The sequence below is a fragment of the Oryctolagus cuniculus genome, chromosome 1 (assembly GCF_964237555.1).
Source record: "Oryctolagus cuniculus chromosome 1, mOryCun1.1, whole genome shotgun sequence".
In the NCBI taxonomy this organism is placed as follows: Eukaryota; Metazoa; Chordata; class Mammalia; order Lagomorpha; family Leporidae; genus Oryctolagus; species Oryctolagus cuniculus.
Window position 1 is genome coordinate 53,066,886 of NC_091432.1, and position 15,589 is coordinate 53,082,474.

Sequence of the window (15,589 nt, forward strand, 5' to 3'; positions counted from 1 at the left end):
TACCAAACACTCATTTTGTTCAGGACCACTTTCTCCTTTCCAGCCTCTGCACTTTGCTCACACTCTACTCAGTCTGGGTTACTCGCTCCTTTCTTGCTTATCTGATGAAACTCTCCTTTTTCTTAGGAGCCAGCTCAGAAACCACCATTCTGCTCTTTTCTGGGCTATCTCTGCACCCTGGCCCCTCTACCAGCCAGCACTCTCTTTGCCCTCCCCGTGTCCCTGCAGCAAGGAGCCCCCTCTCTACCACAGCTCTTGCACGGCATACCTCTGTCGTGGTGTCCTCTCTTCCTCTGCACTGGGATAGACCTGTGCCCTTGCAGCCCTGTGTTCCCAGGGCCTTGCACAGTGTCCAAACAGGGCAGGTCCTGAGTAAGCGCTGCCTGACTTGGATTCAAAGCAGTTGTGCTCTATCTGCAAATATAATGTCTTAAGGCCTAACTGCAGCCAAGGAAACTGCTAGAACTTAGAGACTGGGTCTCTTGTGCCTTTGGTTCTTATTTCCATGTTTTCCCATGTGGTGCATAATTTTTTAAGCACAGCATAAGGATGGTGGCCTAGGATTGGTCTCATTAACCTGCACCTTAATTTTCCAGTTCACAGGTGCTTGCTCACCTATATGACATAATGGCTTACCCTTCCGGCTCCCCTGCCTCCTGGAGCAGGGCCATCACCCTGAGCCTTGATCAGAGGAGCAAAGAAGCATATTCTCAGCCTATGAGGACTGGGCTGGAAGGACAGAGAGGTGTTAGGGGCAGGAGAAAAGCAGCCCTTCTCTGGAGCTGACATGAGGCGTTTCTAAAGAAGAGACCCAGGGGAACGTCTTGGTTTCTGCAGAAGTATTTCAGGCAGCTGACAAAGGCAAGAGTGACTGCGCGGTGAGTGGTCCTCACCCAGGGAAGATGACGCAGGAGGCTCAGCCCTCAGCCCTACAGACAGGAGAGGGGAGTGTTGAGACAATGGCAGGGACACACGTCATGACTTAGGAATCCATTTTGCCATTCATTCAGGCATTCATTTTCTCATTCATTTTCACTTATATCCGTGCAACATTTATGAAGGACCTGCCTTGGGCCAGGCACTGTGCTAAATATTCAAAATACAGCTGGTGAGAAAAACAAGAGACCGGCGCCGAGGCTCAATAGGCTAATCCTCCACCTAGCGGCGCCGGCACACCGGGTTCTAGTCCCGGTTGGGGCACCGGATTCTGTCCTGGTTGCTCCTCTTTCAGACCAGCTCTCTGCTGTGGCCCGGGAGTGCAGTGGAGGATGGCCCAAGTGCTTGGGCCCTGCACCCCAAGGGAGACCAGGAGAAGCACCTGGCTCCTGCCTTCAGATCGGCGCGGTGCGCCGGCCGCAGTGCGCTGGCCACGGTGGCCATTGGAGGGTGAACCAATGGCAAAGGAAGACCTTTCTCTCCGTCTCTCTCTCTCTCTCTCACTAACTCTGCCTGTCAAAAAAAAAAAAAAAAAAAAAAAAAAAAAAAAAAAAAGAGGGCCGGCGCCGCGGCTCACTAGGCTAATCCTCCGCCTTGCGGCGCCGGCACACCGGGTTCTAGTCCCGGTTGGGGCGCCGGATTCTGTCCCGGTTGCCCCTCTTCCAGGCCAGCTCTCTGCTGTGGCCAGGGAGTGCAGTGGAGGATGGCCCAGGTGCTTGGGCCCTGCACCCCATGGGAGACCAGGAAAAGCACCTGGCTCCTGGCTCCTGCCATCGGATCAGCGCGGTGCGCCGGCCGCAGCGCGCCGGCCGCGGCGGCCATTGGAGGGTGAACCAACGGCAAAGGAAGACTTTTCTCTCTGTCTCTCTCTCTCACTGTCCACTCTGCCTGTCAAAAAAAAAAAAAAAAAAAAAAAAAAAGAAAGAAAGAAAGAAAAACAAGAGACGCCAGCCACATCAGGGCAAGCAGAACATTAGAAAATAATTAGGGGGCCAGTGCTGTGGTGCAGTGGGTTAAAGCCCCAGCCTGCAGCACCAGCATCCCATATGGGCGCCAGTTCTAGTAACAGCTGCTCCTCTTCTGACCCAGCTCTCTGCTATGGCCTGAGAAAGCAGTGGAAGATGGCCCAAGTCCTTGGATCCCTGCACTCCTGTGGGAGACCCAGAAGAAGCTCCTGGCTCTTAGCTTCGGATCAGCTCAGCTCTGGCTGTTACAGTCATTTGGGGAGTGAACCGACAGAATGGAAGACTCTCTCTGGCTCTACCTCTCTCTGTAACTCTCTTAAATGAATAAAATATTTTTTTAAAAAATTTAAAAATTTAAAAAAGAAGATAATTAGATGCTCATTTAAAATCTCAGCAAGTGCTAGGAAGGCTACATGCACCATGCTGGGGGCAGGCCTACGCTTTCCTGCAAGGGGCAGGTGCAGGATAGGTGCATTGTGATGGGGAAGGTGGGCCCTGGGGGTTCCAGTGCATGGGAAGATCTCGTTCCAGAGAGGAGCATGACACAGCCAAGCAGAGTTAGGGTTCAGAGATTGAGGAGAGAGTGGGACAAGATGAGGCTGTAGGGAGAGGAGGTGCCAGGTCATGTAGGGCTGTGTCCACTGCTCTGGGGGACCTGCTCTCGGGCTAAGTGAGTGGGGGATGACACGAGAAGACTGAGCACTGAGATGGGCACGAAGCATGTGCACGTGTCACCTGATGGTCTAGGCACCTCGAAATCGGCTCAAGCTCAGCATGAACTATTTCAAAGGAGAGGTTACTCACAAAGCCCCTTCGAGAACTCGTATGAGAGACACTGGACTGTGCATGTAGGAGAGGGCTGCGTGCGAGACTCACAACAAGCCGTCTTAGTCCAGCAGTGCCGTGAAGTGTCTGGGTGCCATCTGGGTGTGGTTTCCTTGCCTCCTGGGCTGGGACCGGCTGAAGTCCCTGGACCTGTTGAGCTCCACACGCTGAGATGCGTTTTGCTTTATTCGCAGAAGCAATCCCGTGTTTGTGCAGGGAAGCAGGAAGAGGAAGCAGCTCGAGACACATTGTAGAGAAGTTCCTTTCCAAAGCATTTTCAGGTGTGAAAACAGAGGAGCAGCTGTATAGGTCCCAGGAGTGGCACCGCCACACACCCACACCCACACAAACACAACACACACCAGCGCGAGATTCCTTAGGTAAAAATCAACATGGATCTCTGTTCCCGACACAGAAGGGCCCATGCTCCTGGCCAGCAAGGCTCCAGACCCCTGGCAGAGCTGTCATGCCTGAGCTTCTTGGGAAATTCTTCCTTTTCCTTGCAGCCAATCTAGCAATGCAAGTGGCATAGGCCTGTGATGCAGTAACCCAGAAAAAGGGCTCCTGTGTTCATCCTGGGGAGTCCAGTACTGGGTGACGTCCCTCCCAGTGGACGTGGAGTGGCCACCCTCCAACTCAGCTGAGAGGGAGAGAAAGCCTTGCCTATTTCAGGCGGTCAGCTACACAAAGCCCTCCCCGCTGGCTGGCCAGCTTACAAAGCTCCAGGCCAGAGTGAGACCCACACATTTGCATTCCTCGGATGGCATCACACTGAGCACAGGCAGAAATGCTTCTGGCCAAAAGGAAAGTGTCATTTTTGCCATTTTCCTCTGTCCAAGAAACCACAAGCAAGCAGAGAAGGGCTCAACTTGAAACTCGGAGAGCAAATCTCTCATTGCTAGAGATCCATTTGGCCAAGACAAGTTTGCAAAGCTGCAGCAGACATGATTCCCACCTTTCAGGCCTGTAGCCACAAAAGAAAATCACACTTTGTTTCAGTTCCTAAATAGCCGGGCATTAGCTCCAGACCGACCGCTGGAAGAGAGCTCCCTCCCAGGGGTCCCTCGGTCGTTGCTAAGAGCCCTCAAAGGGATGTGGCGGTCCAGGCCCTCAGCTGCGGCCGGGCACGCTGCCTCCCCATCCCAAGGCTCCCCTGCTCTTCCAGCCCGTCACGAGGATGCCAGCCACGCCGGTGAGGGGCTTTTCCACGGAGAGGCCAGGGAACTGCTGGAGGGTGCTGAGCAGAGAAGCAACAGGCCCTTGTTGCTGCTGGGTTAGAAACCAGCTGTAAGGGCCGAGAGCCTCCTGATGTGCAGGCGAGAGACGACTGGGGCTTGGCCGGGGCAGGGGCCGGGGCAGGGGCAGGGGCAGAGGAGGTGGGTGGAACCCGTGGGATGGCCTGATTGGAATGAAAGCGAAAAGAGCAGTCAAAGGGGCTCTGGCTGAGAAGGAACAAAGATGGAGCTGCCACCAGCTGACTTCACTGCCCTGAGCTGAGCATAAACCCTGCTCATTTGGTTGACCCAGCCGAGTCTCACAATTGTCGCCCACTGGCAACGAAGCCTAATTGGGAGCGGGGAAGGCGGGTTTCCCTCCTGATCCACCGAAGGTGAATTTCATTGTACTTAACAGACTACAGGCGCTTGTCAGGCTGCAAAGAAACCTTATCCAGAGATTTTTTAAGGGAGCAATTTTATAGGCAAAATTTATGATCCTAATAACATTAAAACTAACTTGTTAAAATGAGAACAAAATTTAACTCTTTTAAGAAAAAATATCCACTTAGTCTTGGGCTCAATGAGGAAATCAAAATGGAAATTTTTATTACTAAAAATAATAAAGTGAGGAAACACAAAACTGAAAACAGATGACCTGGCAAAGCCTGTCCTCACGGGAAAATTGATGGCTACCCACCAGGCCCTCACTGTTAGAGAAGAAAGAAGACGAAGTCAAGGAAGTAAGTTCTTGTCTTAAGGGATTCACGCTACGACAACAAATAAACTAAAGGCAACCAGAAAGAGGAGAGCTGTAAAAAGAAAGGGTAAAATCAACGAAGCATGAGCCCACTACGATTTCAGAGTTACTAAAACTAAGTTAATTAGATATAAGGTTTATTTGAAAGCTTTAACTAAACCTAAAACCTGGTTCCTTGAAATACCTAAATAACCAAAAAAGCTGGAAAACAAATTAGAGCTGGAGAGAGGGAGAGGGAGGGGGAGATGGGGAGGGGGAGAGGGGGAGGGGGAGAGAGGGAGGGGGAGGGAGAGGGAGGGGGAGGGGGGAGGAGGGGGAAGGGAGGAGGGGAGAGAGATGGTGGGAAAAGAGAGAGAGGGGTTCGAGCCTGTGTCAATTCATTCAAGAATTTGGAGGAAAAGGTGACTTCCTGCCACACTGCCTGTTGCTGACACTGACCCAAGAGGAAGAGGAAAACTTTAATAGACCAATTAGGGTGACTCTGAAAGGCGATTAAAGATGCACAATTGAAAAAGGTCTCAGATCAGATGGGTTCACAGGTTAGGAACAGAACTTTCCACTTCCTGCTCTATGACCTGGCCACACCATTTAGTTCTTTAGCCAATAACAGTTACAGAGTCATAGTATGTGATGTCTAGTCATTGATTTCCTATTTTAAAAATCAGCCCACAGACCAAGCAGACTTCATTACAGTGTCACAGCATTACAGATGTCACAGATTTCTTGACATGTTACAATATGGTGAGCTGACCAAAGTAGGAAGGATGTGGAAGAGAGAAGTCAACAGCAGCAAGGATGGGTTTAACAGAAAGTAAGTGTTTAAATGATTATGAATTTGATGGAGCCAGATATGGTTTCAGGACATTATTTAGTGATAACCATCAGAAGAACTCAAAATTAAGGCTACCATTTAGGCAAATCAAGAAGAGGAAAAGGGGAGCCAGTGCTGTGGCGTAGCGGGTAAAGCTGGTGCCTGCAGTGCCAGCATCCCATATGGATGCCAATTCAAGTCCCAGCTGCTCTACTTCCGGTCCAGCTCTCTGCTATAGCCTGGGAAAGCAGTGGAAGATGGCCCAAGTGCTTGGGCCCCTGCACCTGTGTGGGAGACCTGGAAGAAGCTCCAGACTCCTGGCTTAGGATTGGTGTAGCTCCGGCTATTGTGGCCATTTGGGGAGTGAACCGGCTGTCTCTCCCTCTCTCTGTCTGTAACTCTGCCACTCAAATAAATACATAAATCTTTTTTAAAAAGGGGGGAAAGACAATGAGAAAAGGCAACAGGAGTTGGAATAAGTATGCTAACTCCACCATATTTCACACTGCTGCAGTGACAGTGTGTAGGATGGCAACAGCACGAATATAGATCTACATGTTGCAACTGAGGCTGTGATGATAACTGTTAGAACTCATAGTTCAGGGCAGTCCTTTCTGGAGAGTAGGACTGACTGGAAAGATAATAAGGTACTTTGGTTTTGTACTCTTAGGGTCTGTTTACCTCTTAAAATTTTTATAGTTGGGGCTGGCGCCATGGCTTACTTGGTTAATTCTCCGCCTGCGGCGCCAGCATCCCCTATTAGCACCGGATTCTAGTCCCAGCTGCTCCTATTCCAGTCCAGCTCTCTGCTGTGGCCCGGGAAGGCAGTGGAGGATGGCCCAAGCGCTTGGGCCCTGCACCGGCATGGGAGACCAGGAGGAAGCACCTGGCTCCTGGCTTCGGATCGGTGTAGCTCCAGCCGTAGTGGCCATTTGGGGGGTGAACCAACGGAAGAAAGACCTTTCTCTCTGTCTCTCTCTCTCTCTCTCTAACTCTGTCAAATAAAAAAAAAATTTTACAGTTAGCAATACTCATGGGTGTGTGTGAGAGCTAGGGGGAGATGGGGAGAGAAGAGGGGGAGGGAGGAAAGGAGAACGAGAGAGAGAGAGAGAGAGAGAGAGAGAGAGAGAGAGGCCAACAGGGCATGGCACTCACTCTTTGGAGAAGAAAAGAAAATCCTCCCTTGCATGATGGCCCAAGGAGGGCACTGCAGGGGAAGACACGGGAGAATGTGGGAGGAGAAGCTCTCGGCTGTGTGGGGCGGGCTGTGCCGTTGGGACACCCTTCGACTCCCACACAGTCTGCATTGCTCCGTGCGGGATCAGAGCTCCTTGAGAGCTGTGGCACCTGGTACCCAGGTGGGCTCAAGATGAACACTTGCATTCCAAGTTGTGGGACAAGGGGACAGCCAGCACCGTGATGTCACCAAGATGGGTCCAACACTGTTTCTTCCGTGAAGAACCCCCAGCCCCCAGAAGGAAGCAAATGTGGAAACAGGCTTTTCCTTGGGGGCTGGGAGAAAAAAAAAAAAAAAAAAACCAAAAAGCTGTTGGGTGAGCATGGAAAAGGAAGGTGCTGGGCGGGCCGGGGAGGCCAGTGTGGAGAACGGAACCCCCGGGTTATAAATGGGAGCCTGCCTAGAGATGGGGAGGAGGGGCCCTCCTGGCAGAGCAGCACAGGGGCTGAGAGTGCCGGGCTCGCTGTTGAAGTGCTGGGTGGTCAGTGTGCCTGGACCACAGCCATGGGCTGCGGATGAGCAAGAGTAAAAGTCAGAGGAGAGACTGAGGCAGATCACAAAGATGCTGGGCATCAGCCTGGGGTGAGGAAGCATCAATGAAGAGCTCAGAGTGGGGAAAGCCATGATCCGCTGTGCAATTTAGAAGGATCACCTTGGCTGGGAGGCCAGTTAAGACGGTGACAAGCAAGGTCAGAAACAGTGATGGAACCAAGTCTGTGACCTGGGACTTGTGAGTCTCCCAGCAAGGCGTGATTGGCCACTTGGCAGGGAAGTTGGCTGGTTTCTCCACTACTGAGTTAGTTTTCAAAAAAAATATAGGCTAATAACTCTTTTTAAAACATTTACTATGGGCACCGGGTTCTAGTCCTGGTTGCTCCTCTTTCAGTCCAGTTCTTTGCTGTGGCCCAGGAAAGCAGTGGAGGATGGCCCTCTTCCTGTACCCGCGTGGGAGAGCAGGAAGAGGCACCTGGCTCCTGGCTTCGAATTGGTGCACCTCCGGCCATTGCGGCCATTTTGGGGGTGAACCATTGGGTGGAAGACCTTTCTCTCTGTCTCTGTCTCTCTCTCTCACTGTCTGTAACTCTGCCTGTCAAATAAATAAATAAATAAATAATCTTCAAAAAAACATTTACTTATTTATTTTAAATGCTATGAGACAGACAGAGGTGGTAGGGATGGGGGGCACAGACAGAGATCTCCCATCTGCTGGTTCACTCCTCAAATGCTTGCATGCTTGCATCTGCCAGGGCTGGACCAGGCCAACATCAGGAGCTGGGAACCCCAAAGACTCCACTACTACAGCCACTACCTGCTGCCTCCCAGCCGTTCATTAGCAAGGAGATGGGATTGGAAACATCGCTAAGACTTCAACCAGGTACTCAAATATTTGATGCGGGCTGTCCCAACTGGTATCTTAGCTATGCTGTCAAACATGTGCCCCCAAAGTTACTTTTTACCCCTTTTTAATATTCTGTTCTGTAGAAGATGGCATGTTTAGTCCATACTCAAGAGGAAAGGAACTAATTTCTACCTCCTATCAGGGGACACATCTACATATATTATTTGTATCCTTCTGTATAGAAATTTATTCCTCTCTCACTATATTTCATTTATTTATTCACTTTTATCAGTATAAACTCATGGATTTTTTTATTCTTTAAGTTTTAGTCCAATATTAATGTTATTTATTTCATTACTCCAATTATTCCATCTTTGGCCATGGGGAGCTCTTTCTTGTTGGATCCTGTGTATTTTTTTGTTGTTGTTGATAGGCACCCAACCACTTTTATTTCCTTACTTTCTAGCACTACAAGGTATTCCAAACTCATCCTATATTGTCCATGTTACCAAGTCCTGAAGTTAGCTATTTCTCCAGGATCCCCATTTCCTGAGTTGGAAGATGGTATTTAGAAACCAAGGTCCAGAAAACGGGTGTAGTCTTTGCTACTCGGGGTCACTGCTTTCAGGCATAAGGGGCATTTTTTTTAACATCTCCCTTGGTAGGTGCTGTTTCAGAGGGAAAATGAATAATTTACACTTGGCCAGCCATGCAGGAGTGTGTGTGCTAACAAAAGTGCAATCCATGAACCACCAGCCTTGGCATTAGCATCAACTGTCAGTTTGTTAGGCATGAGAATCTCAAGCCCCACCCCAGAACTATGGAATCAGAAACTGGGGTTGGACTCAAGAATCCATGGTTCAGTAAGGATTGCAAGGGATTGTTTCATACAAGACAGTTTGAGGCTGTGGGATGTAGGCTTAAAATTCTGAGTTAACTATTAGGGTATTTTGCATGCAGTCCAGTACCAGCTTCAGGTAGTACCCCATGGTAACTGTCAAGCTGGCTGGCTTCTTAATCCAGCTGTGACCTCAGTCCTTGGATGTTTACTGCTCCGATGACCTGGGCATTGCCAGACAAGAGCTCAGGGGCCAAGTAGAAGCAGCCAAAACCAGAACAGAAGAGTCAGTCCTCAACAAAATACTAGTAACATATAACATGTAATTTATCCCAGGAATGCAAGGCTGATTTTAAGATCTAAAAAGCAAGTAATGTAATACAGGATCAATATGATAAAAGATAAAAACCCACATATCATCTCAACAGACACAGAAAAAGCATTTGACAAATTCAGCACCTATCTATTATGAAAACACTGAAATCAGGAATGGAAGGAAACTTCCTCATCTCACAAAGGGTACCTATGAAAAACTTACAATAAATAACATACTGAATAGCAAAAGACTGAATATTTTCCCACTATGACAAAGAACAAGGTCAAGAACCATGCTTACATCATTGTTTTTACTTAGATATTAGCCAAGGAAATGAAATAAAAGGTATCCAGATTGGAAGGAAATGAATAAAACACCTCTATTTGCAGAAGACATGCTCTCATATATAGAAAACCTGAAGGAATTCACAAAAATTCTATCAGAATTAATAGGTAAGTTCAGCGAGGCTGAAGGATATCAGATCAATGTACAAAAATTAACTGTATTCCTACATATTTGTAATAAATTATCTGATATGAAATTAAGAGAAGAATTTCACCTCTAACAGCATTGAAATACTCAGGAAAAAGTTTAACAAGAGAAGTATAAAACTCATACCTGGAAAATAAAAAAGATTGTTGAAAAAGATTAAGGAAGACCCAAATAAATGTCAAGACATCTCACGCCCATGGTTTGGAAGACTCAATGTTAGGATGCCATTACTCCCCAAACTGACCTACAGATTCAATGCAATCTCTACCAACATCCCAGCTGACTTACTTTTAGAAGTTCACGAGCTGATCCTAAAACTCACATGAAAATTCAAGGACACAAAATAAACAAAGCAATCTTGAAAAAGAGGAATAAAATTAGAGGAAGCAGTATTCTCAATTTCAAAACGCCATAAAACTACAGCAATCGAGAAAATGCAGTATTAGCATAAAGATAGGCATGTAGGCCCATGGAATAGAATTAGAATCCCAAAATAAGAGTACCAAGATAACTCATTGGAGGAAAGAATTGTTTTTTCACCAAGGGTGCTGGCGCACTGGATATGCAAAAGAGTGCAACCGAGGCCCTATCTCAGTCTACAAAAGGTCTTGTGGTGAGAGGAGGTATGTCAAGTTTAAGGAACCACAAAGCCAATACTGCTAGGATGCAGAGGTTAAGGGCAAGGGATGGTTCAAGAGAGATATGAAGGAATGGCCAAGGTCTGGAACAGATGATGCAACACATGTAAAAGTGAAAGTTTTCTATGATATGGAGAGACATTTTCTGGAAATGTAGAATGGATGTAAGGGTCCTAGAAACATGTCCTACTGCTGGGGCTCAAATCCCGATTCTACTTATTAGCTATTTGGTCTAGGCACTCATTAACTTCTCAGCAACTCAGCTTCTTTATCTGAAAATGATGGTATACTGGTGGTACTTTAGTTTGCAGGCTTGTTGTTAAGATTAAATGAGGAGGCGGGTGCTGTGGCATAGTGGGTAAAGCCGCCCCCTGCAATGTCAGCATCCCATATGGGTGCTGGTTCGAGTCCCGGCTGCTCCACTTCTGATCCAGCTCTCTGCTTTGGCCTGAGGAGGCAGTGGAAGATGGTCCAAGTGCTTGGGCCCCTGCACTGGCATGGGAGACCTAGAAGCTCCTGGCTCCTGGCTTCAGATCAGCCCAGCTCCAGCTGCTGCAGCCATTTGGGGAGTGAACCAGTGGATAAAAGACCCCTCCCCCCCTTCTCTCTCCCTCTCTCCTTCTCTGCCTCTAACTCTTTCAAATAAATAATCTTTTAAAAAATTAAATGTGTAAGTTGCCCCCCAAAGAACTAGATACATACTCTTATAATTATGGAAATATTTGGTGTCATTTCTTGGTACAGTTTCAACTTACTATAATTTCTGACAGTTATTAGCAGCATGATTAATGCTAGCTGTTAGTATTATTTCAATGCAATCCTATCTTTGGGTGAGGGAGGAGACACAGAGAAGTTTCTGCATGTGGGCAGAATCCTGGAGGGTCATAGTAAGAGTTACCCAGCACTCAAATTCTGTGTGGGCTGTTGACACACTGGCCAAATGGCCAGTTTATCTTGTGCTCCACCTGCAAGCACCACTGCACTGGGTGGGCATAGAGGGCACAGCATAAGTAGGAATTTGTAATTCTCTAACCAGGAGAAGCTGCCCTCCTAGAGGGAGGAATTAGCCAATCTCCTCCCCGGCCCCCACCACCAGCTCTGGGGTCTCATTCCCTCTAGCCTGACCTCAGCTCTGGGCTTCAAATCTGGTTTTCCCAACACAGCAGGCAGCAGCTGTGCTGGACTTCCTGTCCTGTGACACTCCCTGGCACAAGACCACTCCCAGCTGAGAGTCACCATCTGGGGGACAGGCCTGTTCAAACGACCTTCTACCCATCAGAGGCCAGGTACTGTTTTGCTTTGTTAATTGCCTATCAAGCTGTCACCTAGAGCTTAGTGAAGGGTATGAACATACCCATAAATTATCCAGTATTCAAAGGCAATTTTGATATTCCTATTGGGAGCCGTTTTATGCTCAAATGAGCGTGCGGTATTCTGCAAAGGTAAGCAATCCAGGGAGCTGTTAATCATTTGAACCTCGGGTGTCTGAATGGCTGCAGACAGCAATTGATAGGCACCAGGGGTGGTTCAACATGGGACATGAATGTGTACTTGCTGCTGGAGGACCCGCTTGGGAAATATTTTTCAAAACTGGAGTAACTCACTGCATTGTTTCACAATTCACAAGTGGCTTGCTGTGACAGCAACAGGGTTCTGTGGGAAACCTGGAGATCTCTGTGTCGCTGATAGGATGCTGAAGGTTAGCGTGGTGGCAGGAGGGCCACTCGGAGTCACAGCCACAGAGGGAGCCTTCAGAAGCCATGAGGAAATGCTTCCAGGCTGTGGGAGAAGGGGACATTCCATGTCAGTTCCGCCTCTTCCTCCCCCTCCTCCTGCTTTCTCTATTCTTTCTCTATTGCAGCCTGCTCTGCTGACGATTCTAACCAGACTCAATCATGTCCCAGATTCTGGGCCAATCTCAACAGGCAAAGTCAAGGCCGCTCATTCATTCAGCTTTCTTTGCTTCCATCTGTCAGCACACACACGATGACAGGCATTGTTCCAGGCATGAAGGCCTGGTACCTCCCTCAGCTCACTGCTGAGGGCTGAAAATGGACACATAAATAATCTTAATCTCCAATTTGTTCTTCCTGGCCCAGAGTCAATTGGTCCCTGACTCTGGTTTGCTCAAAAAATTTTGCTCCATAGGCTCTCCATTCTAGTCCTATGCTACGTGTTAGCTCCCAAGTTACAGTCCACTATGGAAGAACCAAACCCCATTCTCTCCCACCCCCACATGCACACTTTGGAGTGTTCCTTTGGTATTTAGGACCAGGCAAGGTAGGCAGAGCTACACTGGTGGGGCACTGCTTACAGATGGGATCTTCTTTGGGCTTGCCCTTTCTTCTCCTCTTCGGGATATTCTCTGACCTGCTACCGACCCATTGGATGGGGTAGACCAGATGTACCCTTTCCCCTTCCCAGGAGACTGGCCTGGCAGTCTGGTCATCTACTGGCTCCCATATTTCTTTTGCATGAGACTGAGCTGTCAGAGTAGTACTAACTTGCTGATTGGGATGACTGTCACCCTTGGACCACAAGAACTAGCTGGTGGTTTTGACTTGATGTTCTACTGCCAGCCACCAGGCTTCAGCTGTGTGCAGGTGCCTGTGCTTGGGCTCTTGCCCATCCATGTTCTGATCACGGTGGTGCAGGGTGACAGGCCTCCCACACCCTGTGCACCCTCCTCAGCCTTCATACCACGTGGATGGGCAGTCCTCCAGGGGCTCCTGGCCTGCCTCCTCTGGGGGCTTTTGAGATCAGCTGTTGTACTGCAAGATTAATGAGCCTTCTGACAGATAATCTTTCCTGCCTCCAACCAATGCGGCAACTTTTGCCCCAGGGTTGGTCTTGAACTGTCCTGCACCATGGCAGGACAGGATATTGTTGTATGATGGGACTGCTCTTCTTGCTCTGCCCAGAGACCCCACCAATTTTAGTAACATCTTGGTTTTATGCTTTAATTCTGGTCCATGCAATTGGAACACAGGGGAAAAGAGAATGAAATCAAAATGATCTCAGGAAATTAAGGTTTGAGAGAGAGAAAGAGAGAGAGAGAGAATGGATTTGATAAGAAAGCAGCTGAAGAATCAAATTTGTTTTCTTTGGAGAAGAGAAGGCAAATGAGTGGTTTAATCCTCGCCTTCATGTTCAGGCAATGATTTTATGCAGGGGAAATAAACAAATTATTCTTTATGTCTGCAAAGTGTAAAGACAAAGCGGACCTTCCAAATCATATGTTCCCCCTTCACTGACTAGCGTTTTGCTGTCTCAGAGTTGAAGGAAATTAGCAGAAATTTATATGAAAAAATAAATTATATTTAATCCTTGGGGAATTCCCAGCTCACTCCAGCCAAAATTCCACATGCCATGCTCTGGGCACACCAGATTCCCACCGTGCCCAAAGATGCCTTCTTCCTTTACCCACAGCATGTTTTTTCCCTAGACTGGGCTTCTCCGTGGCAGTTGAGGATCCTGTTGCTCCGTTAACGTGGCTTCCCAAGGCAGTACAGGACAATGAAGACAAGTAGGTCACCTGTCGAGGGTCTTGCAGGTGGAAAGGATGCGTTTGGTGGTCGGTTTATTGGATATGGTGGTGACTGGGAGGACTCAGGGGAGGCTCCCAAGCTCCTTTCTTGGACAACGTTCAGTGGGAGCATATTTGTTTCCTGGGACTGCAGTAACAGTGCTACAAACGGGTGGCTCAGGTCAGCAGGGACTCACTGCAGCATAGCTCTGAAGGCCAGAAGTGTCAACTCAAGGTGCCAGCAGGGCCGTGCACCTTCTGAAGGTGCCAGGGAAGGATCTGTTGGAGGCCTCTCATCTAGCTTTCAATTCAGTCCACCAAGACAAGTAGCTCAAGCAATAAAACTGGTTTGGTTAAAGAGAGGACACCTTGAATTTGGGGGCAGGCTAAGTGTGAGGGTGGAGGGACTGTGGAAAGCCCTTGAGATGTCTACAAAACTATTTAATATTGTATTAGCTTTCTGTTACTATAACAAAATATTCAAAGCAACCCACTTATGAAGAAAAGAGGCTTAACTCATACTTCTAAGGGTTCCAGGGTCCACATCTAGTGATAGATTTCTTGTTGGCAGAGCCCTGAGGGCACCACACAGCAAGACACAGGGAACAGGTATGTGTGCCTATCTGGTCTCTCTCCCTCCCCTTACAAAGTCACCAGGATTCAACCTCAAGGGCTCCATCTTAATGACTTTATCTGATCCTGAGCACTTACTTCCCAAAGCCTCCCCTCTAAACACCATGATCAGAGTGTTTCCATCTTCTCAATTTGATTCACATCAGACTTTGGGGGTTCAACTCTTGAATGAGATAAGGGAACACAAACTGTATTCAAACCATAGTAGATATAGCAGAGAGTTTAGGTATGGATGGGCTGGGATTTGAGAGCCTTCAGCATTTATGGTGGCTTTTTCTAAAAAAAAAGGGTGGATTTCAGTGACTCTTTGGGATAGGTCAGATCAATTCATTTTTGCAACCCCAGCACCTGGCCACACCCCAGTCCCTGCTGTAAATGTTCAAAGAATAACTGCCAGTTGAGATGAAAAGGTTTCTTCAGCTTGTCATTAGTTTGAGATAAGACGGCTTTGCATGGGCGATTGCTCACCCTCCTCTGGCTCTGAGACACGAAGGGAGTGTTCTCTGCAGGAATGAGAAACAAGCATCCTGAAGGTTTCACTCTTCATTCTCCTGGAGTCTAACTTAGTAAATCTGTCCAAAGCCTCCCACTCATACGCCCCAGGGAAAGCCAGGAGGTCAGGGGTGAGGGATCCTAGGGTTGTGCCCGTCTGCTGACTTGTAAGAACACGAACAGAGGAAAGGCGTAGGAGTGGGGCTGTATCTGCGGCCACGTCTCAGCGAATCTTCATCTTCGCCATCAGCCCAGCTTTCCGATACACTAGATGGTAATGAAGTTTCCAAATAAAACCTTGTCTATGTCACCTCCTGTGCCCCTCCATAGCCTGGGACTGGGGGTAATCTGATCTTGGGGTATCGGGGTAGGGGAGCTTCTGCCACCTGGCTGCGCTGGGCACTGCTATGGGGGCGGGGGAGGGCCGTGGGGTGGTGCGATCATCTGCTGGGCAGTGGATCCTTTGTGCCTGTTGCCTGGTGACACCCAGGGGCCCCTCTCAGAGCCACCCTCCAGTTTGCCATTGGTCCACTGGTGCTGTTTGTTGACAATAGACACTTCCCTGGC